Source organism: Pleurodeles waltl, chromosome 6 (assembly GCF_031143425.1).
Source record: "Pleurodeles waltl isolate 20211129_DDA chromosome 6, aPleWal1.hap1.20221129, whole genome shotgun sequence".
Lineage (NCBI taxonomy): Eukaryota > Metazoa > Chordata > Amphibia > Caudata > Salamandridae > Pleurodeles > Pleurodeles waltl.
In genome coordinates this window covers 1,077,288,539-1,077,313,158 of record NC_090445.1, presented here as the reverse complement: position 1 = coordinate 1,077,313,158, position 24,620 = coordinate 1,077,288,539, and the positions used below count along the sequence as shown (strand labels likewise).

The window sequence follows — 24,620 nt, the reverse complement described above, 5'->3', positions numbered from 1 at the left end:
TTTCATGCAGGACAATGCTCCATCACACGCGTCCAAGTACTCCACAGCGTGGCTGGCAAGAAAGGGTATAAAAGAAGGAAATCTAATGACATGGCCTCCTTGTTCACCTGATCTGAACCCCATTGAGAACCTGTGGTCCATCATCAAATGTGAGATTTACAAGGAGGGAAAACAGTACACCTCTCTGAACAGTGTCTGGGAGGCTGTGGTTGCTGCTGCACGCAATGTTGATGGTGAACAGATCAAAACACTGACAGAATCCATGGATGGCAGGCTTTTGAGTGTCCTTGCAAAGAAATGTGGCTATATTGGTCACTGATTTGTTTTTGTTTTGTTTTTGAATGTCAGAAATGTATATTTGTGAATGTTGAGATGTTATATTGGTTTCACTGGTAATAAATAATTGAAATGGGTATATATTTTTTTTTGTTAAGTTGCCTAATAATTATGCACAGTAATAGTCACCTGCACACACAGATATCCCCCTAACATAGCTAAAACTAAAAACAAACTAAAAACTACTTCCAAAAATATTCAGCTTTGATATTAATGAGTTTTTTGGGTTCATTGAGAACATGGTTGTTGTTCAATAATAAAATTAATCCTCAAAAATACAACTTGCCTAATAATTCTGCACTCCCTGTACAATCCTTCAGATACTAACTCAACATTCCCACCTGCTTCTAGTTGAAAATGATCACTTATGTATTATGTTAATCCAATGCTATCCTATAAGAGAGGGTAGGACTTGCGGTAGTGAAAAACAAATTTAGGAGTTTTTCACTACTAGGACACGTAAAACTTAAAGGTACATGTCCTACTTTTTATATATACTGCACCCTGTCCTTTGGGCTATGTAGGGGCTACTCTAGGGGTAACATATATATTAAAAAGGGAGGTTTAGACCTGGCAAAATGTCTATTTATCCTGGTCAAAATGGCAGTTTTAAACTGCAACGGCAGGATGGAATGGCTTGCCTGAGACATGTTTAAAGGGCTACTTAAATGGGTGGCACAATGAGAGCTCCAGGCCCATTGGAAGCGTTTAATTTACCGACAACAGGTACATGTAGTACCACTTTACTAAGGACCTACAAGTAAATCAAATGTGCCAATTGGGTGTAAGCCAATTTCACCATGTTCAAAGGAGAGAGCATACACACCTTAGCACTGGTTTGCAGTGGTAAACTGCACATAGTCCCTAGGCCACAAAAAACAAGATCAGCAAAAGGAAAGGAGTAATGCAAAATGTTTGGGATGACCCTGAAGAAAAGGTCAAGTCCAACAGCAGCTTTTAGCTGTCTGTAGGAAAATGTCTATTATGGCCCACTGTGATTTTAGTGGGATGAAAAGAGTGGGTTGGGGTTCTCTCTAAAAGAGGTGTAGCCCAAGTAATTAATAGCCTGGCTTAAAACATGTGAACTCACAATCCTGTGCTTTACACAGCATGCTGCTTGATGATCATTTAGATGCCTCTATGTAAGTTTGCTGCTTTTGCGTTTAGATATATTCCACAGCAACAAACATGTGCTTAAACAAGCCAGACTTATTGGCATTGTGCCTGCTTGTACACAGTTTGACATAAATGAATAATAATAATGATTTGGTTGTAAATAATTAAGTGTGGTAATTACAAATGGTACATATGTGACCATCACTATGTGCACACTAAAGTAAGGCCAACGCCTGGATGAGCATGTAATCTGAATACTGTTCTGGCACACTGGCTCACACTGCCTTCAGCCACAGTTCCAGAGCTCTCCATTGTGCCCTGTAATGAACACCCTCCCACAGCCAGAAGTCACCCAGAAACCTAAATGCGACTTGTAAGGAAATGCCTCCTTGGCATGGTTACCCCCTGACTTTTTGCCTTTGCTGATGCTATGTTTTGAATTGAAAATGTGCTGAGGCCTGCTAACCAGGCCCCAGCACCAGTGTTCTTTCCCTAACCTGTACTTTTGATTCCACAATTGGCACACCCTGGCATCCCGATACGTCCCTTGTAAGTGGTACCCCTGGTACCAAGGGCCCTGATGCCAAGGAAGGTCTCTAAGGGCTGCAGCATGTCTTATGCCACCCTGGGGACCCCTCACTCAGCACAGACACACTGCTTGCCAGCTTGTGTGTGCTGGTGAGAACAAAACGAGTAAGTCGACATGGCACTCCCCTCAGGGTGCCATGCCAGCCTCTCACTACCTATTCAGGTATAGATAAGTCACCCCTCTAGCAGGCCTTACAGCCCTAAGGCAGGGTGCACTATACCATAGGTGGGGGCACCAGTGCATGAGCACTGTGCCCCTACAGTGTCTAAGCAATACCTTAGACATTGTAAGTGCAGGGTAGCCATAAGAGTATATGGTCTGGGAGTCTGTTTTACACAAACTCCACAGCACCATAATGGCTACACTGAAAACTGGGAAGTTTGGTATCACACTTCTCAGCACAATAAATGCACACTGATGCCAGTGTACATTTTATTGTAAAATACACCCCAGAGGGCACCTTAGAGGTGCCCCCTGAAACCTTAACCGACTATCTGTGTAGGCTGACTAGTTCCAGCAGCCTGCCACAACCGAGACATGTTGCTGGCCCCATGGGGAGAGTGCCTTTGTCACTCTGAGGCCAGTAACAAAGCCTGCACTGGGTGGCGATGCTAACACCTCCCCCAGGCAGGAGCTGTCACACCTGGCGGTGAGCCTCAAAGGCTCACCCCTTTGTGCCAGCACCGCAGGACACTCCAGCTAGTGGAGTTGCCCGCCCCCTCCGGCCACGGCCCCCACTTTTGGCGGCAAGGCCGGAGAAAATAATGAGAAAAACAAGGAGGAGTCACTGGCCAGTCAGGACAGCCCCTAAGGTGTCCTGAGCTGAGGCGACTCTAACTTTTAGAAATCCTCCATCTTGCAGATGGAGGATTCCCCCAATAGGATTAGGGATGTGACCCCCTCCCCTTGGGAGGAGGCACAAAGAGGGTGTACCCACCCTCAGGGCTAGTAGCCATTGGCTACTAACCCCCCAGACCTAAATACGCCCTTAAATTTAGTATTTAAGGGCTCCCCTGAACCTAAAACTTTAGATTCCTGCAACTTACCGAAGAAGAAGACTGCTGAGCTGAAAACCCCTGCAGAAGAAGAAAGAAGACACCAACTGCTTTGGCCCCAGTCCTACCGGCCTGTCTCCTGCCTTCTAAAGAACCCTGCTCCAGCGACGCTTTCTCCGGGACCAGCGACCTCTGAATCCTCAGAGGACTGTCCTACTTCCAAGAGACCAAGAAACTCCCGAGGACAGCGGCACTGCTCCAAAAGAACTGCAACTTTGTTTCAAGTAGCAGATTTAAAGACCCCTGCAACTCCCCGCCAGAAGCGTGAGACTTGCAACACTGCACCCGGCGACCCCGACTCGACTGGTGGGGAAACAACGCTTCAGGGAGGACCCTCCGGCGACTCTACGACTGTGAGTAACCAAAGTTGTCCCCCCTGAGCCCCTACAGCGACGCCTGCAGAGGGAATCCCGAGGCTCCCCCTGACCGCGACTGCCTGAACTCCCTTTCCCGACGGCTGGAAAAGACTCTGCACCCGCAGCCCCCAGCACCTAAAGAAACGGAACTCCTGTGCAGGAGTGACCCCCAGGAGGCCCTCTCCCTTGCCCAGGTGGTGGCTACCCGAAGGAGCCCCCCCCTTGCCTGCCTGCAACGCTGAAGAGATCCCTTGATCTCTCATTGAAAACTAAAGGAAACCCGACGCGTGTTTGCACACTGCACCCGGCCGCCCCCGCGCTGCTGAGGGTGTACTTTTTGTGCTGACCTGTGTCCCCCCCGGTGCCCTACAAAACCCCCCTGGTCTGCCCTCCGAAGACGCGGGTACTTACCTGCTGGCAGACTGGAACCGGGGCACCCGCTTCTCTCCATTGAAGCCTATGCGTTTTGGGCACCTCTTTGACCTCTGCACCTGACCGGCCCTGAGCTGCTGGTGTGGTAACTTTGGGGTTGCTCTGAACCCCCAACGGTGGGCTACCTTGGACCAAAAACTGAAACCTGTAAGTGACTTACTTACCTGTGAAAACTAACAAAAACTTACCTCCCCCAGGAACTGTGAAAATTGCAGTGTCCATTTTTAAAACAGCTTATTGTGTTTTATGAAAAAAGTGTACATGCTAGTGTAATGATTTAAAGTTCCTGAAGTACTTACCTGCAATACCTTTCAAATGAGATATTACATGTAGAATTTGAACCTGTGGTTCTTAAAATAAACTAAGAAAAGATATTTTTCTATAACAAAACCTATTGGCTGGATTTGTCTCTGAGTGTGTGTTCCTCATTTATTGCCTGTGTGTATGTACAACAAATGCTTAACACTACTCCTTTGATAAGCCTACTGCTCGACCACTCTACCACAAAATAGAGCATTAGTATTATCTCTTTTTGCCACTATCTTACCTCTAAGGGGAACCCTTGGACTCTGTGCATACTATTCCTTACTTTGAAATAGTGCATACAGAGCCAACTTCCTACATGACTCATCTCACATGAATGATGCTCGCACTGGAAAATATATGTGAGGTTTTCAGATCCAAGACCTCTTGGATTTGCCAATGCCTAGTAAAGTCACTTCCAATTCCGATACACAATTGCAGTAAAGCAAAGAGCATTTACAAATGGTAACAAATTCAAAGTCTTTACTTATGTAAAATATGCAATGAATAAATATATCAATATTGCTAAAACCACTGGCAAAGCCAAAAAGCTACAAAGATAAGTCCTATAGGCATTGCCAATGTATTTTTCCATAGCACCTCTATGGAGCTGGTGATGGCACCTCTCAACTGGAAACTGAAGTTAGGCATCTTCTCTAGTAACATTTGCAGGAAACGATCCTATCCTTCCAAACACTGGATTTATTAGATTATATCACATTTGAAAGCCGGTGGTGAGGAAATCTAATTTCTTACAAAGACATGCAAAATGTTTCACCTCCAAGCTACTTTAGTAATGGGCAGTGGAAAGTGGAAATTCTTCATCCATTCACATTGCAGAGAATCCAAGCCATGGGGAAAGAAAAAGCATGCAGCTGTATGCACAGAAACATTAAAGGAGCATTTTGCATTACCATTCTATAAAACATGCTTGTGCCAAGTGAATGCACAGAAATATGCAAACACAAGCTGACACAATAAATTGTTAATACATGTGAAGGCCTGTAACAGAAAATAACATTATCAGGACATATATGGTCACTGGCACATAGCACATTGCACACCATACCCAAGTGCATAGGGTTAATAAAAAGTATGAGGAGCAGTTTTCCACTTAAACGAAGTACATGATCTTTGTTTTACCACTATTTGTTTGTAGCCAGTGGGTGTTCATCTACGACTGGATTTCTGGCACACGGTATAATAAATAACCCAAGATCTCTGTCTCATTGGTGATCTTAAAGTAAATCTGGGTGGCATCACCAGTTGCATCCTAACATTAAAATTCCTCCGCAAAGAGCAAAAATAGCATTATATAGAAAGTGCCACTGGAAAAATGCAATTGTGTGGGCCAGAAGGGGGATTACGTGGCTATTGGTTTACCACACTTGCCACATATTTCACTCTCCTCAGCCTAATTTTATAATTTCCAGATTTTAACAAAAATGTGTTTTTTGCTGAAACTAATCAGGTTACTCAAACAAACATGCTACACGTGAACTATAGAAAGGTTTTTATCTTTAGCATGAAAACTGATCACTGACACAATGTCATGGTGAACAATATTGTTGACAAAAATATTGTGTCAAGAACATCGTTTATCATAATATTGTGCTCCTATACTTATACTGGTAAGTACAAAATATCGGAAAAAAGATCATTGACACGAATATCGTCCAAAGATAGAAAATAATAATGATTTTTTAATATAAAAAGAGATTGAAATGGTAAATGCTAAATATTTTAGTATATAACTTTAGTATAATGTAAATTAAATGTTCCACTAATATTTAATACCATATATAAATGTCTTCTTATATCAATGATATTTGTGCATCACAATATTTGTGTTTCATGATATTCAATTGCTGATATTTCTGTCTTCGATATTTTTAAATCGATATTTTGTCCAAACGCCATGAAAACAGCATAAATATTTAAATTATAACAAAACAGGATTGAGATAATAATTCCTTCACTGTCATGTGAAAATGTATGCCAACATTGTTTGGAAAACATTAGGTGTTACAAGTGGACACAACAGTATTCAGAGGCTGTTATCTTAAATGTTGCAGTACCTCCTTGTGAGTCACTTAGCTTAAACATCTATAAAGTAAAATGTTTTAATGTGAGGTTGTTTCTTAATGACAAATGGGCTTTTAAAAGTCATTAGTTTCAAAACAGCTCAAACCAACAGCCACAGAATGTTTGAATACATAACTGGGATATGGTCCCTAGTAGAGAAATGACTTTTATAACACAAATGATGCGTATTTAGGCTTGTTTTCTGCCAAATGCAATATTGCATATTTTACAGAACGTGTCTGTGATACTGATATAGTAATATAGCACTGTAAGCTTTTGTGAAGCTTAGTATTATACTCTCAGAGCTGAGGCTTGGAAGAAAAAAATTATTAAAAAGGTTTTCCTGTGCTTCCAAGCACTGCAAAATCATTATTTGATGTTGAATAATATTCTACATAGATCTGATGAATGTTAACACTATTATTTTAAAGCAAACCTTTAAATTTGTCATACTGTTGAGGTCCCTTTAGTATCAATATATGTCAATATGAAAAAGTAGAGAGATAATACTGTCTGTTTGTATAGTTTATGCTGCATAGCTTGCATTTTCCTGCAGATAATTTAGTCAGACCGGATGCAAAATGTGGTCCTCCAATTCCATTGGACCTGAACAAATGTTAAAAATAAAACAGGGAGATTAGAGAGCCCTGTGTGATCTCAGTTTGAAGGGAAAGAGTCTGATTTTAGCTTCTGTGATGGTTTGACAAGAAGGATCTAAATTAAGCAACAGTGATAATTGAGGTATTCAATATCTTAGCCATCCTAGTAATAAGGACCATGGGAACTACATCGTTAAAACCTGTGGATAAATCGGAAAAGAGTACTAGGGCCTAATGTGCCCCATTTGTCCATCTTAGAACATCATTCCAGAGGCAAACTATCAAAGTTTTGGTACATTGATTAGGAGGGATTGCGGACTTAATCAGGGAAAGCAGTTTTCTCCAAGATAATACTGGTAATCCCAGGGGTACCATTTACTGGGGACGTACAGGGGCAGCAAAGATAGTGCCAATTAGGGAACAGTTGTACAGTTTGAGGGAAAGAGATCTGGAACTGTGGACCTGATTAGCAGGAGCCCAGTGTACCTTCAGTCAAAATTGCATCATGTACCAGGCAAAAAATGTGGATGACCATGTCAAAAAGGGGCACCTTCCTGCAGTTTGGGACAGACTCTTCCCATGACAGCATGTTCTGTACTGATTGCGATGAGGCTGACCTTTGTCGACAAAGGCATGGGGGTGAAATAGGATGGAATACTGAGCTACTTCCAGTGGCTGAGATTCATTCAAGCATTCCATCTATCACCTTGTTATTGTTGCAGTTTATGCCGCAAGTGCAACAGGAATGCCCAGAAGTGTGTCCTGTACTTACTGTGCCATTGGACTCAACCTATACCTCACTGCTGAGAACTAGGTAGGTTGATAACCAATGTGGAGTTGCTTCTGGTGCCTTCTGGAGGGTGCCTTGCTTGGCAGTACGGGAAAGACTGTTCCCATGAGGAGCAGAGACTGAAATTATTTGCATAATGTAGGCCTTGTCAAGAGTGGCATGGTGGGTGAAAAAGGGTGTACTAGAATGCAGCACAAGTGATTGCCAGAGGCTGACGTTAATTTAAGCATTCCATCCATAACAGTAATGGGATGATTTAAGACCACCTTGCGCCACATTAGCATAATTTTTTTTTACACTAAAATGGCCCAACAAGGCCAAAATTATCACACCAAATTTAAAAAGTGCATGCATTGTGCCACTTTATAAACCTTTGCGCTACTTTATGTTTGCGTCATTATTTTGGCACTTTTAATGCCGGCTCAGGACATGTGTTAAAAGGAGGCATGCCATAGTTTTCAATGGGTTTTGCAGGATTAGCATAAAAATAATTACGCTAATCCTGCAAAGCAGCGAAAAAGCAAAAAAGTAAATAATGTTGACACTAGTTCCCCTAACTACTGCCATGGTGCACTGTATCTTGGATACGGCACGCCCATGGTGGCGTTAGGGGGGTGCAAAGGGGCACAAGAAAAGTGGCGCTGCATTGGGTGCAGCGCCACTTTTGTTAAATCAGGGCCTAAGTGCGATGGGTATGCCCAGATGTAGGTCCCGTGTTCACTGTGCCATAACACTCATGCTATACCTTATTGGTGAGACCTAAGTACGTCAAAACCGGTCTTGGGTTGCTTGTGTTCTCTTCTGGAGAGAGCTTTGTCTGGCAGTTTGGGACAGAGCAGGGTTGGTACTAATTTGCAAAAGGCTGGTCTTCGCTATAGTAGCATTGTGGGAGAAAAAGATAGACTGGAATGCAGCCCAAGCTATTGCCAGTGGCTGAGATGAATTTGAGCATTCCAAGCCTCACCTTGTTGTTATTGCAAGTTAAGCCCTAAGTGCCAGGGTATGTCCAGACATGGGTCCCGCCATTTAAAGTAGGGTAGGTACTGTTTTTACGAAGGCTGTCCTCTGTCTAGAGTGGCATGGTGGGAGAAAAAGGATGGATTGGAATGTGGCCCTGAGCAATTGCTAGAGGGTGACATTAATTCCAGCATTATATCCATCAGCTTGTTTTGGTTATGATTAAAATGGCTGTGCATTTTTGACATGAGAATTTGGGCTACTGAAATTTATAATCATGGCAGATGAACTGTCAAATGTACAACTATAATGTCCATAACGCAATTAGAGATCAGACAGAGTGATGGCCTATCGAAGCCAAGGTACACACAATGTTTTGAGTTTTTCTTGGAACAAACTCGTAAAAGATGGGAGCACATTGTCAAAAGTCAAAAATGTCCTTGATTCCTCATTTGCTGTCATAAATGTATTTTGTCTTGCAGTTTGATGGCATTTAATCCGCTCTGAAACTACGAGCAAATGTGAATGAAGAAACAAAACGATGAAAAGAGAAGGCCCAAAGCCACTCTGTATGTGTATATGTATACACGTTTTCTTTAGAAATTGTTTTGATAACCTGAGGTTCGTGAAACTGCTAAAGCTGTCTCTAGGCCAGGCCTAAAAAGAGAAGCAAAAAAAGTGCGGAAATGGAACAGAACTTGCCTCGGGGCCTTATCCAGCAGCTGCACCACCCTTCACCCTACTTGGAACTCACCACATGTACTAGGGCGCCCTTGTCATCAAATGGCATGTCCTTCCTGTGCAGCGAGCTGTTTCAAAGTGAAACACAGTCACCATCATGCTTGGCTCGCACCGGAATAATGGCCTCCTGCCAGGCTTATTACTTAGTCACAAAATGTCCGCTTCCTGCTGAGAAGAGCCTGCGATCTCTCATTTAAAGTACAGCACTCATGGGAGACAAGTCATTGCACTGTGGAATTTAAAGTGCTACAGACCTGCATTCAGTGCTAAGACGGTCCATTACAGCCAAGTATTGCACGTCTGAGGCGCAGTACATTTACGGTAATAGTATAGCAGCCTTCGACGCTCGTCCTATACCGGCGCATTACCACAGCAGCAGCCCTGCTTGGAAGTGCTGGCAGTGTCTTATTACAAGTATAACAGCCCTGCAGAGAAGTGCTGCTCCGAAGTCATTAAAAGCATGCTCAGTCACTAAGGCAGTGCAATCAGTGTTCCTTACTAGTGTAGCATCTCTGCAAAAGGTACTCTCCTCTTGTAAAAATGGCAGTTCTGCTGGTCTGCTGAAAAGTGTTAGTGCAGTCAGATGGCAGTGTAGCAGCCCTTGCTGCATCATGTTAATGGACATCCTGTGGTGTATACGTTGTATTTGTAGTATACCACTGTTGTACAGCGCTCTCACGCTCGCAAAGCCAGGTTTGTGTTTTACAACTCTATGTAAATGAATGCATTTTTTTAAAGTGCTGATACTCTCTATTACGTTTATTAGTGTTCTGCTAGGAACACGCGGTGCTACCCTGTTTCAAGTATAACAGCCCAACTGAGCAGCAAGTGCATTGTCCATTATTTGTATAACGTAGCTGTCAAGGAGTACTGGTACTCTCCACTATTGGTATGACAGAGCTGCTCAGAAGTGCTGGTACTCTACACTGTTGCCATAACGTACCTGCTGAGAAGAACTGGTTCTCCTCACTATTGGGATAATTGAGCTGATAAGTGCCAAGACGTTTTGCTATTGCTGTAACAGACATGCTGAGAACTGCCCGTACTCTTCTCTACTGGTATAACAGACCTGCTTTGAAGTGCTTGCATTCTTCACTGCTGCTATAGCAAACCTGCTGAGACGTTCTGGGACTCTTCACTATTGTTTTTACAGACCTTCTGAGAAATTCTGAGACTCTCCAATATTTGTATATGAAACCTGCTGATAGGTGCTGGTACTCCAGTATTGGTATAACTGACCTGCTCAGAAGTGCCAGTACTCTTCGCTATTGATGTGATAGACCTGCTGAGAGGTGCTGGTACCCGTCACTAGACATTCAGCAAACTTGCTAATGAATGCTCTCACTTGTTACTATTGCTTTAAAAGGCCTGCTGAGAAGTACTAGTGTTCTTCACTATTGATTCAAAAGTCCCACTGAGAAGTGCAGGTACTCTTCACTAGTTTTTTAACAAACCTGCTTAGAAGTGATCGTAATGTTTACTGTTGCTTCACTAGACCTGCTGATAAGTACTGGTCCTCCTAACTACTGGCATTATAGAGCGGATAAATGCCAAGATTTTTCAATATTGCTGTAACGGGCCAACTGAGAACTGCTCGTACTCCTCTCTTCTAGTATAACGGACCTGCTGAGAACTTCTGGGACTCCTCACTGGTTCAATAACGGACCTGCTGAGAACTTCTGGGACTCCTCACTGGTTCAATAACGGACCTGCTGAGAAGTCCCTTGTTCTCATTGTGGCTAGAAAAGCACTCCTGAGAAATGCCTGGACTCTCCAGTATTTGGTATAAGAAACCTACTGAGAAGTGCTAATATTACCCCATAGTGGTCTAAAAGACCTGTTAAGTACCATTAGTACTCTCCGCTGTATCTATAACATGCCTACTTAGAAGTGCTTGCACTATTCACTGCTGCTGAGACAGTGTAACAGACCTGCTGAGAGGTTCCTAGACTTATCATCGCTGCTGTTAACAGACCCGCTGAGAAGTTTTGGGGCTCTTCACTATTGGTTTTACAGACCTGCTGAGAAAATCTGAGACTCCCCAATATTGGTGTACAAAACCTGCTGAGAGGTGCTGGGATGCTCCAGTACTTTTAATTCTGACCTGCTCAGAAGTGCCAGTACTCTTCGCTGTTGATGTAGTAGACCTGCTGAGAAGTGCTGGTACCCATCACTATTGCTTTAAGAAATCTGCTTATAAGTGCTCGAATTCGTTACTATTGCTTTAAAAGGCCTGCTAAGAAATACCCGTGCTCTTCACTATTGATATAACAGATCTACTTAGAAGAGCATGTACTCTTCAGAAATGTTTTAACAAACCTACTTAGAAGTGCTCGTACTGTTTACTATTGCTTTAACAGTCCTGCTGAGAAGTACTGCGACTCTTCACTGTTGAAATAACAATCTTGCTGAGAAGTACTAGTACTCATCACTATTGGTATAACACCCGCTGAGAAGTGCTAATACTCTTCACTATTCGTTTAACAAACCTGCTTAGACGTGCTTGTACCCTTTACTATTGCTTTAAAATACACGCTGAGAAGTAGCAGTACTGTTCGCTACTGGTTTAACAAACTTGCTTAGAAGTGCTGGTACTCTACTATTTCTATAACAGAGCTGCTGAAAGGTACTAGGGCTCTTCACTATTGGCATACGCGATGAGAACTGCTGCTATCGTCCATTACTGGTACAACAGCATTATTGATAAATGTTATATTGAACGTGAAGGAGCCTTAATGAGATGTTTCAGTAATGGTGAAGTTCTGAGATCCAAAAGTACACTTCGCCGAGGCCGCCCAGTAGCTGCCAGTCACCATGATCCAGTGTTTCCGCCCTGTTTAGTTCCTGGGGTTCATTATTTTATTTACAGTACTGAGCAGGGAAGTTACTTGTGCGATAACCCTTCTACCTGAATTGCCCCTGAGTTTCAGATCCCCAAAATCCCTTGTGCTGGCATTCTCCTCCAATGCTCATCTACTAAATGATGCCAAAACCTCAATTGGCCACTAGATGTCAGAATTGCAAAGGTATGTAACTTTCGCACAACGTAAAACAGATGGCTGGGTGACCTTGGTAGCAATGTAGTGCTGGATGGCCTCCCTACCACACAACCCAGCACTGCATTCCTGGGACTGCTCTGAATCTGGAATATTGTGGTGCTATATTTAGATACTGTTGCTGCGGATTTGGCATTGTACAGTGTAATATTCATTTGACAATGCTGCGAATTTGAGCCATTACGGAGGCAAAGAGTTCTTAAAAGTAGTGCGATGGATTTGACTTCATTATTTGGGAGGGGGCATGGTGACCTTGTGCCTGGAGCTGCCGACCTTGTAGCACAAGGATCCAGCATGGAGCCTCGGCCCCGATCCAACATCTAGTGGTTCTGGCAAATCATAGTCTGGTTCAGTCCCAAAGCGCTATAATGGCCTTGAGCAAGGTTTATGCTATACAAAAAACATGGCCAGCACTGTGTTCCTGTTATTTTGCTGTGGCTTTGGTGTTGTACAGTGCAATATTAATATATTGGCAACTATGTAGTGCACGTTTGCCATCTACCGCTATACACTCCTGAGCTGGTCCTGTAAAGGTCAATATCAATATAATAATGCCCTGGGTTTGGTACACTAGGCAGTGCTGCGACATCGACACTGCAGAGTGCAGTATTCCTGTGATAAATAATAATGATTCCAGTAATTCTTACAGCACAGCTGCGCTATCGTGTGCCAAAGTGACAGCATTACCTTAGAAATACTGCACCAGAATGTAGCCACTACATGGCCTTACCCTAGGAATATTTAAGGTATACCAGGTAAGCCAATAGAAAAGTAACCTGGGTAAGTGTGTGTAGCTAAAAATGTATTCCATAACTGTGGGTATTACTCAGAACAGAAGCTAAAACATTGTTTCCATAACTGTGGGTATTACTCAAAATAAAATGTACTCTATTTCAAGTAAAGAAGTAAGCTAGAAAAATAAACATATAGAATATATGTAATAGACCATCCACAAATGATGCACTAATTATGTATTAGAAATGAAGTAATAATGGAGTGGCAAAAGATGCTCAGCGGGGTGAATCGTTAGGTTATCAATGCAAAAGTGCGAACAAACACAAGCAATAGTGAAGCAACAGTTTCTGCTTGAAAGTACTTTTACGAGCAGCCAATAGGAGCAGCGGGGGATGTGAAGCCCAATGTGGGGTTTAGTGACCACCAGGCCCAAGTGTGGTTGCCGGCACCAACTGTGTGGGCCATTCACCCTCAGTAGTAGAGAACCTCTGCTGGAAGCCCCAAGTGTCAGATCTGCTAGCCAGGAGTGTGTTTCTTTTGTACTGGATCGACATGGCCTTCTATAAAGCAGTGCTGGTGTGGCCATAGAGCTTGCGTGACTTTGCAGCTATTTCAATTGAATGAGACGCTGGTAATGGACATTGTGGTCCGGGTCCTGAGTGGCTGGGGCTTCATAGTCAGAAGTACATCATAACATTAAAAGAGGTTGACCTCCAATACGACCCAAATGTAAAAACTAGATTTATGACCATATAAATCGAACATCTGAAACTAACAAAAAATATACAGACTGATATCAGTCAAGAAATGGAGACACAAGGAGTTCCAAAGTGTACTATATGAGTTATGTAGGCTAGTTTTAAAATGCTTCTGGGATGAATTGAGATCTGTCCCTAAATGGGTGAAATGTGGTCAGATAGTCTTGTCCCTTATACTAGTCTGACTACTGCTCGAAGAGCTGTTTTCCCTGGTGTTATTTTGCTTCTTAGAGGTCAAAGAACTGCGAGCTACCATAGCCTGTTCTTAATAGTACACATAACTATATTACTGTTTTGTACAAACAACTGTATTACTGTTTTGTACAAACAACTGTATTACTGTTTTGAAGTTCTATAGGCTTTGATACTTTTTTTGCAGTTTTAGTTGAAGACTGGGCGTTTTTGTCATTTCGTTGATCCAGGCCTATGGGTTTAGGCATCTTGTTAAGCATGAAACCCTAATATTTCACACTTTTAATTATGTGTGGTTTGCAGTTTGGAGTGTTAATTCAGGACTGGAAAGGGTTGTTAAAGTGGGTTGGGGAAATAAGCAGTAATTTGATTCTCAGAAATTGTGCTTCAGGTGGTGCACAGTCATCCGTGATTGAATGTTGTGAAGGTTGCAGAATAGTATGACAGTGTCTCCATAGCAGAGATTTTCAAATAGAATTATGTCATCTTCTGTTGGGACCGGGATGCCCCCTGCACGGTAAATGAGTGTGTGCCATGCTCAGAATGTTTGACTGCATGTGAAACTGGCATCCTGACTTTTTGCTTTCTCCAGTGATCACACTAATCTAGTGTGTGCTTAGAGGCCTAGGCCTCCACTCTTAATGTGATGTTCAGAACCTCTTCTGTGGCCACAAGGATCTCACATAGTATGCCCTTGCAGCTGGCTTAGGAATACTGGCAATGCCATAGGTAAATCACATAAAGCAATGGTGGCAATTTACAAAATGTATGTGAATCTTCAGTGTGAGCAGTCCTTTTTCTCTGTTTCTAGAGAGAGTGCAGTCTGCCAGCCCATCTGATCCACTTTCAAGATCCCAGATCTTGTGTTAATATCCCATGTTGAGTGCATGCATGTGGAGTGGATGTATAGCAACGTATGGTAGTAAGTCTATCCGCGTGGAGAGAGTCTGAGTACAGGGGCTGGCAGAAACTAGTCTGGATGGCCCCTGGTTTAGTCTGGATGGAGGGCAGATACAGCTTGCCCAGACTGTGCAAGTGTAATCACTGGATTCCTCTTCCTGCATGGTGGAGACTTTGATAGGGAAGTTAGGGAGGATGGAGCGAGGACTACCTTAGAAATTCAATTTGGTCCTTGTTTGTAGAAGGTTTCTGATTAGTTTCATCTGAAGCACTATAATTTGGACAATAATTGGGGTGGTGTGGGCTCCTATGTTTCTCCTGGAACACTGCTTCAGGAAAGTGGACGAGACAGATGCAGAGATCCCACACTTCATTGTGCCCTTACTTTGGACACCTTTGTTTTAAGCCAATGTCTTTACTTCCTGCTCCGAGATCCATCACCTTACACCAAGACTGTGTCTCTGAAGAGGAGCCAGAAAAGGGCATTTGATAAGAACCAATCTAAACCAGTTCTAAAACCTGACTGTGGTACCACATCCCCTGTCCAGAAAATTAGTATAAAAGTGGGATCCAAACCACCCCACATTGTCCCGTTTCAAGTTCTTCTTGACCAGGAAAGAGAGTGCTCCATAGAGTACTCGTAACACGCCAGTGTGATCAGGGCTGGTGTCTGCATGACAGTCAATCTACTAAAGGGGAGCGGGCATCACCTGAAGCCTGCACTTTCTACTGGTAGCACTTAGAGCCTAGAAGCCTGACTGCCTGCTGAGAAAGGGAAGCAGAACTGCTGGCCCAGCAGGTGGAGAGACTGTCCAGGATATGAAGCCCGTGTTCTCCAGACATGAGGAAAGCCCAGTTTTCTAAGCCATAGTAGGATGAACACCAGGGCAGGCACCAGGGCAACTACATCAACCACCATAGTAGGGAACCAGTAGCCCTGGTCTGCTCTCTGCCCCCAATGGGTTCTAACATTTATATAGAAGTGGCTCTTTCAAGAGAAAACGCAGAGATTCCATGCAGAAATTGAAAAGTATAGGGGAGAGAATAGAGCTCTGTGGAACAAGGAGATGATGCTGAGATGCAAGGCCAATTTATTCCCAAGGGGACAGTTGTGAGTGCTGGATTACTCCACCCATTAGCCCACTCACTCAGGTCTCAGCTCATTACAAGTGAGAATAGTTTACATTACATTGAACAGGACATCACTGGTATTTTTTCAGGGTATACTACTAAAGTGCATTACCATGGAAAATAAATTCCCTGAAAGATTACATGGTTATATGCTCAGATTTGGATTGCCTCTGCCTCCGTTGTCCGACGAGGCAGTCTAAAGATAAAGGAAGAAAAATTAGGTGGAAATTTTAAATCATTAAATGTCGGTGTGCCAGCTCAAGTGGGCTGACAGCTCAACCACAAGCTAATTCAGTGTTTCATCTTTACAATGTAGAAGAAACGAGTACAGAGACTAAAAATACTTAATACTGCACATTGAACAGAGTAAATACAGCCATCAGTCAAGAGTTTGTGGCGTGTGTTCAGAAAAATGGCATGTGGTGTACTGAACAAAGCAGTCCTTCCAGGTATAACATCTAAAATCAGATTTGTCATGTTTGACCTTCTAAAGGACATGGCACACAAGCACTGAATACTGGACAGTACACTCTCAAGAGTTGGGACCAACTGTGCATAGCTCACCCAGCTCCTATGTAGCACACCAGTCCAGAGCCAGGCTGCCTCTTACTCCCAGGTCTTACCTGTATCCCTGGGTCTCATCTCATCCCGAGTTCTCGGTTCCAACTCACTGGGTCAATTGTTATGTTATCAAACCCAATCCTCCTCTTCTCCCGTCCACTCATCTAGCTTCCCCCCAAAAAAAATTCAACCGTACACCAGGGCTATGTCTCACCCCCAGGCTTATCACACCATAAGCCGCATGCCTCCTTTTTAAATAATCTAATCATCCCCCAGGCCCGGTCTCACACCATGAACTCATCTCACCACTAGCCCATGGCTCTGCCTCATTCATAGGATGCCTCTCATTCTTAGCCCTGAGCTCCGGCTGACGTGGTCCATTCAGATGCAGGCCTATCATCTCACAAACAGTCTCAAACGCATCTCACCCCTAATGATCACGCCTTAACCCTCATCCCTAGGTTCCATATGGTTCTTTGCAGCTAACTCTGGGCTGGTCTCTCCACTTTGCTCCTCTCACCCAAGCCTTCTATCTCACGGCAAGACCATCAGAGCCTCATCTCCTGAAGTCCAACCAACTTCCAGAGCTCACCACACTCCAGCCACAGGGCAGATCTGATCTCACCCCCAGAGCTCACCACATACCTGATACAGGATGCATCTAATCCTCAGGGTTCACTACACACCCGCCACAGGGGACATTACAAACCCAAAGCTCACCACACACCCACCGTAGGGCACATCTTACCCACTGGTGTTCATCACACACCTCCAGCAGGGCACATTATATCCCCAGGTCTTACCACATACATGTCACAGGACACATCTGACCCCCAGAGTTCATCACACACCTGCCACAGGTCACATTACATGCCCAGTGCTCACCTCACACCTGCCGCAGGGCACATTCTCTCCCTTCGCACCCCCTGGCTGCCACCCAGGTGGCATCAAAGCAGCCCCCGTCACAACACAGACCAAACTTTTTGGCCCCAGAGAAAATGTTTTTCTATACAATGCACCTATGAGATAAATAATTTAATGTGTGATGGTTCCGTGTACTTTTCATATATAACATAGCCACTTGTGCGTGTGCATTGTAATAGAAGCACACCAAAAGAAGTGGAATTATATAGCAATCCGCCAAGTGCATGTGTGGAAACCTGCTATACTACTTTGGGCGGAGCCAAAACTTAATTTACGTATAATACAACGAATTTATAACATAAGGTACACAGGCAGTTGTACTGTCAAGCCAAAACGAAAACGATAAGAGATTAACGAAATTGAGGAAGAGACTGAAGGGAATTAGTGGTTCAAACATGGAATGCATTTTGGAATAAAAACCGAATGAAACCGAAATAGTGAATGGGGGGAAATAAAATTGAAGAAAATAAGTATAAAATGTCGAAAGAGGAGTTAGAAATGTAGGGGGAGGCATGAGCGCGAGGCAGAGGGAGAAACGGAAAGCCAAGCTCAAATTCAGACACGAAAGAGAAAGAAAAATGATATGTAGCGGTGGAGGGTTTGGAAAAGGCAAAGAGAAAAGTCAATAGACAGAGCAGAAGATAACGTACAAAGAAAGATGCAGAGAACAGAAAGTATCAGAAGGAAAGAAATGTAGAAGAAATATTCAAAGGGGGCGAAAAGCAAAGGCCGCGGCAAGGGAGTGAGAGAGGAAGAGGGGAGATGAAAAATATTTACAAGGGAATGGGAAAACAGAAATAAAAGACGGGAGGACAAATGAGAGATTAAAATAATATGGAAGAAATACAGGAAATATAAAAGGTTCATGTACGCGGTTAGTGAGATAGAGGGGCTGGGGTGGGAGTGCAGCCATTTGGGATAAGAAAGGGGAGCTGCAGGGGACAGAATTTGAGAGAAGAAGGAAAGGGGATGAGGTGCCAGCATACAGGGCGGTGTGTAGAAGGGGTGACGTGAAAGGTAAAGGGGTGACAAGACAAACACATAGAACAAAGGGCACAGACAGAGGACAGAGTTTGGATCGCGCTGAGTAGGGAGGGGCGGGGGCTGCAGGGGACGCACGTACCCACCCCCATCCAGCGGGCAGGTAATGGGCCATTTCCTGCCAGAGCATGGGGGGTTGTGCAAGAATGTGTTCACCTTTTATGGTCAACGGGAAGGGGGGCTGCCTAGCAGCAGGGGGTGGAGAAGAGCTCGGGAGAGGGAGGGCAGAGGGAGGTAGGCGGAAGGGGAGACAGAGGGGAGGTTCGAGGTGCAAGGAGGGAGGAGAAGGTGGGGAAGGGAGAAAGCAGGGAGGGTGGGGTGGGGGGGTAGTGGGGAAGGGCGGTGATGTCAGCAGGACTGGGCTTGTAAAAACCGCAGCAGAAGAAAGAGAAGGAGGAGAGAGCCTGGCTTTGTCCCGAGCCCAGGGGGACACTCGGGAGGCGGAGGACAGCTGAGCTCCCGGCTGTAGCCAAGGAGCACTGACAGCAGAGGGTCCCGTGCCGCGCAGGGAGAAAGGACGTCTACAGCAGAGCACGGGTGCTCCCCTGTGGCAAAGGGACCGCGGGACCGGCGGCGGAGGGCGGGAGCAGCCCCGACAGCAGGACCCCTGCCCACAGCAGTGCCGAGGGCGGCGACCCCGCGTGTGCGGCCAGGTAGGATTTCCTCTCTCCTTTTTTTTCTCAGTCTAATGCGCCCGGGTGGGGTTGGGGGGGGCTAGTAGGCTTAAAACATCTCCACTCCTCGCACACTTCACCTGGAAAATACGGAGGGGGGAATAGGAGTGTACTGTGTGTGGGGAGGCATGGGTGCTCCTGTGACTGTGTGTGGTGGTTGGGGTCCTACACACATTCTAAGTGTACCATGGAAAGGCAGAGGGCAGAGGCAGACGTATTATGGGACACATTTTACAGACACAAACTGAACGGAAAAGGAGGCCGCTTATTTCACTGTACACCTTGTCCCGGGACTCTGTGCTCTTATAGCCTCACTTTCATAGTATGTGGTCTCTCCCGTGGCTCCATTATTTAGGTATCTGACTCACCCCAATGTTTATAACTTATTCTATTGCCCCAGTTTATATGTCTGCGTCCGCTCCTATTCCAGTTCTCAAGTCGGCGTCGCCTCCTCGGACTCCAGCCGCTAGGTGTGTCCTCTCCTCTGGCGCCAGTTCTCAGGGCTGTATCCTCTTCTTCAGCTCCAATCCATAGGTCTGTGTCCCTCCTAGGGCTCCAGTTCTCGGGTCTGCGTTATGTCCATTTATTGAGGTCTGCGTCAACCCTTTTGGCTCCTGTCCTCAGGTCTGTGTCCTCTCCCACGCCCCCAGTTCTAAGGTCTGTCTTCTTCTATGGCTTTAACTCTCAATTCAATGTCTTCATGTTAGGCTCCAGCTCTCAGGCCTGTGTCCTCTCCTACAGCTCCAGTCCTTAGATCTGTGTCATTTCCATCTCTTGAGGTTTGTGTCACCCCCTTTGGGTTTGTGTACTCTTCTGTGGCTCCACGTCTCAGGTCTGTGTCCTCTCCTATGGTTCACGTTATCAGGTCTGCCTTCTGTTATGGCTCCAGTTCTCAGGTCTGTGTCTTCTTCTATGGCTCCAGTTCTCAGGTCTGTGTCTTCTTCTATGGCTCCAGTTCTCAGGTCTGAGTCCTCCTCTGTGGCTCAAGTATCAGGCCTGTGTCCTCTCCTACGGCTACAGCGGTAGATCTGTGTCCCTCCCCCAACTCCAGTTCACAGGTCTGCGTCATATCCATCTCTGGATGTATGTGTCACCCCCTTTGTCTCCATTTCTCAGGTCTGTATCCTTTTCTGTGGCTCTAGGTTTCAGGCCTGTGTCCTCTCTTATTGCTCCAGCTCTCAGGCCCATGTCCCCTCCTCCGGCTCCAGCCGGTAGATCTGTGTCCCTCCTCCGGCTGCAGTTCACGGGTCTGCGTCATATCCATCTCTTGAGGCGTGTGTCACCCCCTTTGGCTCCAGTTCACAGGTCTGTGTCCTCTCTCGGGTCTCCCGTTTTGAACTCTGTGCCCTCAACTGGTTCCCGCTTCCTATTGCACAAGTTGCAATGCCTGTGTCTTTTCCCAGAGCTTCAGTTCCCACGCCTGGGCCCGGTCCTGCTCCTCCAGTTCACAGGCGTTTGGCCTCCTCGGCATCCTTTGGCTGCAGTTCCTGGGACTCTGACCTCTTCTCTGGCTCCAGGTCTATGTTGTCCTGCCGCTTCCAGGTCTGTGGCCTCTTTTGACCTCGATTCCCTGGTTCCTGTGGCCCCGGCTGCCGTGCCAGAGTCTTCTGAGGCTCCAGGGCCCATCCCTCGTCCTCTCTCATGTGGAACGTACTTCCGTGTTCTTTACCTCCCTGGGCGGGGCTCCTCTTCGGATGTACCTCCTCCTCACAACTTGCTTTGCAGACCATTATACCACTCACTCTTCTTCTGTTTCGTGATTATAATTAGTTTTATGGTATTTATTTTTTAACATTTCTATATGTATTTATCAGTATTTATTTTTTGACCATCTTAGTTGTATTTATCCATATTTAGTTTGTGTTTGAGAATAAAAGGAGTTGTAAAAATTGTATATTTCCACATTTATTTAACTGACCTTCACGCACTCCTTCTTTGAAGTCTGTCGCGTTTTAGCAAAGTAAGCAGCCACATATAACAAAACACTACACCCGCAGATAAATATGTTTTTTATACAAACATATATTAGCATATGCCTGTATTAAAGAAAATCTCATCCTGTTTCTAAAGTCCTCATGCTTGTATCTGCCCAGCTGTTGGCCTGGAGTTCATGAAGGACAGCATGGAGAGTTACAAGAATCACAATTTTTTATTTATCCGCCGTTAAAAATAAACACACACACATACGTCTTCTGATCAGTAAAAACTGAAAACAGGGAGCCTTAATTATAATGCTTAGAATGGAAACAAGAGAGAGAGAGTGCACGGCCCAGGTCCCTAACTTGAGAAATGCTATTCTAGTGTTCATTCATTGGTCCACTCCTGCCCATCGTGAATTTATGATCCATTCACCCACCCAGATCGGATAACTTCAGTCACCCAACATTATTCATTCACAGTCATACATGCGTATGAGTCACCTTCGTTCATTCATTCATTCATACCGCCCTGGCGCACACACCTGCCAGACACACCTGCAAGAGGTAGAAAATGTATCGGTGAGCAATGGGGGCAGTGGGGTTCAGTGGTGAAGTCACTAACACTGAGTCACTTATTTCTAGGGTTGATATCCCAGCGCCCACCTTACAATCTGAGATCCTGGCCAGGCCGCTTTAGCTTCAGTCTTAGAAGCTGATTTTATCTCTAAGAAGCAGTGGGAAAGGTTGCTGATCGAGGGGTGCTATACAATGGGCTCCATGGTGGAATATGTACTAGAATTCAAAGGAAGTGGTGTGTAGTGCAAGGTCAGTGGTAGGACAAGGAGTAAGGGTGGGGGTGAGAAGCAAACATACGAATGGGGCACACCCAGGGAGATTTGCAGAGTTTCTGCAGGGCAAGCAGACACACGGCTGTGAGGGAGCTGTGTGAAAGGGATTTTAGATTGAACCTGGCAGCGCACAAGTGCTGTTTCTTGACATGTTGGTATCTACATCTGTGGGCTTGCAACACGCCCATCGCACACCCATAACTTTAATTCATCCCTTGGCCTACCCTAAAAAACTCACAGGATTTTGTAGGTAAATGCTTTATGTTTGTCCTTCCTTGAGGCTGCTTTGTTACCTCTTTGGAGACTGACCCTGTTACATGGATTATTGCACAATCAGCAAAATACCCTAGTGTGGTGCACTACTTTTTAGGTCGAGAGCACAAGCGCTTTGACTGCTTGTAAGTATTGTGGGCTTTTAACCACGCCCACCTCACGCCCATCACTTTCATTCATTTGTGGGCTTGCCTTTCAAAAACCACTTGATTTCATTGGTAAATGCTTTATGATGGTCCCGCCTTGGGGCAGTATGGTTACCACACCGGACACCGACCCTGTTATAGGGATAATTGCACGATTGCCGATATACTTAAGCGTGGGTGAACTATTTCTTTCTTTTGTCTGCGCTTCATGGCTGCCATGTCGCTCACAACGCTCAGAGCGTGAACTCAATCAGCAGTATCGTTTTTACATTATATGCACTATCATCTGCTTACTGCACGTTCTTTGCAGCAGGCATAGTTACCCTGTGCACTACCTTATAATGACTCCAAGCTTCCACTAGATAAAAGTACGTTCTCTCCAGAAAGAAAATTAATTTCCAGAGCTATTTTGACATTTTTACATTATATCCACTCTGATCTGCTTAGTACACGTTCCTTGCAGCACACAGATTCATTCTGGGACTCGTAGTTGTATTTTTATAACGTGATACAAGCTGGAAACCAGCCCTTGGAGATGTGTTTGTAGAGTTGTCCAGCTCCCTAGTTCGATGTGTGATTCGCTCATTGAGTTTATGTTTCTGATTTATATTCTGGGACTTGTAGTTTTGTTTATATAACATGATACAAGCTGTGAACACAAAGCAGAAACCTGACTAGATGAGCTACACATGTTTGAGTCTGTGAAACATGAGCTGTGTGTGCGGGTATTTATAAAACTAACCTCGAGGAGAGCTTACAGTCGCTTATTCTGTACAATGGTCAATATTTTATAACTAATATTTCAGTTCAAGACTGACCGAGGATAATTAATATCATGTAAGGGAGCTCTCCTCAAGCGTGTGAAAAATCATGGGCATTTTGTTCGACCACCCAGGCTGCAGTAAAGCACCCATTCGTGGAGTACAATTATTCATCCAGTTTCCCATGGGCAATGTCACCTGTACCAACTGCCAAGTAAATATGTTTTGCACCTGGGAGTAGTTTGTGTTTTAACGGCCTTGTTTAAAAAAATATTCCAGTATGCCTACTAGCCCTTTAGTTATATGCAGGGCAACTGGAATTATGTGGCAGAAGGGACCAAAATATGCGGCGGGGTTGACCAATTAATGTGGCAAAAAGTCCAGTTATGCATTTACAGTGCCAATAGCTCCAACTCAAGTAAATGCGAGACCTATTGCATTGCAAATGCTTACTTCTTTTGCCTCGCCGCTTCGCATTGCATGGCCGTATGTTGTTTCTTCCTCTTCTTTGTTTTGGCCATGCAGTTGTTTCTTTGTGGTGTCTGAGCGCTTTACCTGAGGATGTGAAGCTTCATATAGCTCAAACTCGATCAGAAGAGCGCATTACATGACTATGTGAAGTTTCTTATGGCGCAACCCCGTACTTATTTTTTTTTCAGCCAGCATATTACTCTTGTCTCCTCTCTCATAACCTGAATGCACAGCGTAAAACTTTCCTCAAAACGGGTGCCACGCTTCATTTGTCAGCACAGCGCCCAAAAGTAATTGGGGATGTGTTGAATTCAGGATTGCAGGGTGCAGTACCTTACGTGGCCAAAAGAGTTCCCAAGGGACACCTTGTGACAGCCTGTGGTGTTGCACCCTTTCGTTGTTGCGTGCACATTAGAACAGTAAGGCCCGTATTTATACTTTTTTTAGCGCCGCATTTGCGCCGCTTTTTCACGCAAAACGGCGCAAACCTACAAAATACAATGGCATTTTGCAAGTTTGCGCAGTTTTTGCGTCAAAAAACGACGCAAATGCGGCGCAAAAAAAGTGTAAATACGGGCCTAAATGTTGCATGTCTTTTTCAGCCAGCATATTAGAAATGTAAAAGCATTAACGTAACCATGTTGTTCCTGCTTACATTTCAATGCTTTACTTAATCTTGCATTCTCTATGAGTGTTTGCTTTTTCGAGGATATTGTTACTTATTTTTGCATAATTGTCTTGTCTCCCCTCTCTCATAACATATTACCCATTTTCTGGTTCTCCAGCGCTGCAAGGTCATACGAATAGAAATAGCGCTATGCAAATATCATCACTCCACCGCATACAAAAAAACAAAAGTTAAAAGTGCTAT

At 44.6% G+C, this 24,620-nt stretch overlaps 1 protein-coding gene across 1 annotated transcript in view; it reads left to right on the top strand.

Annotated features, from left to right (window-relative positions):
- Nucleotides 1-18,917: 18,917 nt before the first annotated feature.
- The window catches only part of FBLIM1 (filamin binding LIM protein 1), an 83,010-nt gene continuing 77,307 nt past the window's right edge, over nucleotides 18,918-24,620 (top strand). The window contains exon 1 of the mRNA XM_069240118.1: nucleotides 18,918-19,310. The gene's annotated coding sequence lies outside the window, so the exon portion shown is untranslated. The remainder of the gene's footprint in view (nucleotides 19,311-24,620) is intronic.